The sequence below is a fragment of the Eubalaena glacialis genome, chromosome 4 (assembly GCF_028564815.1).
Source record: "Eubalaena glacialis isolate mEubGla1 chromosome 4, mEubGla1.1.hap2.+ XY, whole genome shotgun sequence".
Classification (NCBI taxonomy): domain Eukaryota; kingdom Metazoa; phylum Chordata; class Mammalia; order Artiodactyla; family Balaenidae; genus Eubalaena; species Eubalaena glacialis.
Genome location: NC_083719.1, coordinates 66,463,101 through 66,465,302, shown reverse-complemented (window position 1 = coordinate 66,465,302; position 2,202 = coordinate 66,463,101).

Sequence of the window (2,202 nt, the reverse complement as noted above, 5' to 3'; positions counted from 1 at the left end):
TGGGATGTCTTTCCATTTATCTATCTTTCCTTTATTTCAGCAATGTTTTGTAGATTTCATTGTATGAGTCCTTCACCTCCTTGGTTAAATTAATTCTTCAGTATTTTATTCTTTTTGATGTTATTGTAAATAGAATTGCTTTCTTAATTTTTTAAGGATTGTTGTTAGTTTAAATACCAATATTAACACCAAATATAGAAATAAAATAAGTATCTCTGCCCACAGAAATAACTTGAATCTAAAACAAGAGTCAATTCACAGAGCCAAGTAAAAGAAAACACCCTTAGCTCCTCAGGTATTCCAGGTGGAAATAATCCAAGGTGATTAGTCTATGTGTTGAGTGTCTCCTTCCTTCTTTACTTCTGAGGGTTATAATGATGGCTGGCTGGATGAATGGCTGGGTGGAGTCAAGATGGAGGAAATAATATCTCTATATTTAGTAGATAGCACTCTTCAAAGTTTTTTTCCTAAGCCTGCTTTATCAACTTGAAATTGACCAAACTAACCTAATCATTTCCTCTAAAGATTTTAAGTCGTGTAAGCAGAGGTGGTTTACCATAACAGATACATGTGTGGTAGGTAGCAGTAAGAAAAGCATACTTTAGGGGACTTCCCTGGTGGTGCAGTGGTTAAGAATCTGCCTGCCAATGCAGGGGACACTGGTTCGATCCCTGGTCTGGGAAGATTCCACATGCCATGGAGCAACTAAGCCTGTGCACCACAACTACTGCTCCTGCGCTCTAGAGCCAGCAAGCCACAACTACTGAGCCCGCACGCCACAACTACTGAAGCCTGCACACCTAGAGCCCATGCTCTGCAACAAGAGAAGCCATCGCAATGAGAAGCCTACACACCACAACAAAGAGTAGCCCCCACTGGCTGCAGCTAGTGAAAGCCTGTGCACAGCAATGAAGATACACCTAAAAGTAAATAAATAAAATAAATGAATTTATTAAAAATAGAAAGAAAAGAAAAGCATACTTTAGGTGCATGAACAACTTGGATATAATCAGTATTGTGATGGTAAGTGTTTAACAATTGGCTCTCTGCAGAGGTTCAGGATCCCTGATTTATAGTGTTTCCCAATTTCCATGGCTCAAATACTCTCACTGTGGCCAATTTTGAGTTATCAGTGTGGTATCACTGAATGAGTTCCTGGGAAGAGGTGCACACAGTTGGCCCTGTGATGATGGTACAAGCCAGATCCAGCTCACAAATGGATACAACTGAACCACTGTTCCAATGTGAATAAGTTATACATTTTTTGCAAGAGATACAGCTTTCCCCTCTGACACCCTCCTGTTAAGGCACCTGCTTTCCTAATGCCCCCTATCTTGTTCTTCTGGGCCTCCTAATGCTCTGCTCTAAATCTCAAGTTTAAGCCCACACTCCTCACTTTCCTCATCTTTATATGCTATACTCGTGAAACAATCATTTAAAGAACATAAATAATAAATTATCTCAATACATATACTTTACAGGAAAATATTAATATAATTAAGAAAAGAAATATTACTAGTCATGCCACTCTTCAGAGATAAGCACTGCAAATTCTTTGATGCATAGCTTTCTAGACATTTTTATTTACATATTTTCATATATATGTATATATACATATTTTTTCATATGTACTTCATATATTTTAAGTACATTAAATAACAATAATACTATACCTTATATAATGTTTTATGATTTATTTTTACCTTCAAAAATATTATAATTTTAAAAATGTTGAAATAACTGAGGGATATAGAATTAAAAGAAGAGGTTATATGGTAGAAAGCAGAGAATATAGTTTCCTAGAGCACTAATTCTGTTTCCTATGTCTTGGAAAAAGGATTCTCTGATCCCATAAACATTAAATACTAACCTTCCTTTTGAAAATCCGTAATGTACTTTAGCATCTTAAACACCCTAAGTATTCCTGTAGTATGTTTTACTCAGTTTTCACTGAGTAAAATTATTTAAATACTAACATCATTAATATAATAATATTTAGTAATACTAAATAACTAAAATAGTTTGAAAAGAACTTATTTTTCATGAAATACCAATTTCATTGAATGTTTTTAAAAATGCTTTAAGCTTCTGTCTGGATGTACAGTGATTTAGTACTCAAGTCCTCTGTTATTGGTTATTCACATAGTTCCAACTGGCATCTGCTGAAACCAAAGCTGGGATGGACATTTCAGTACCAGGTAG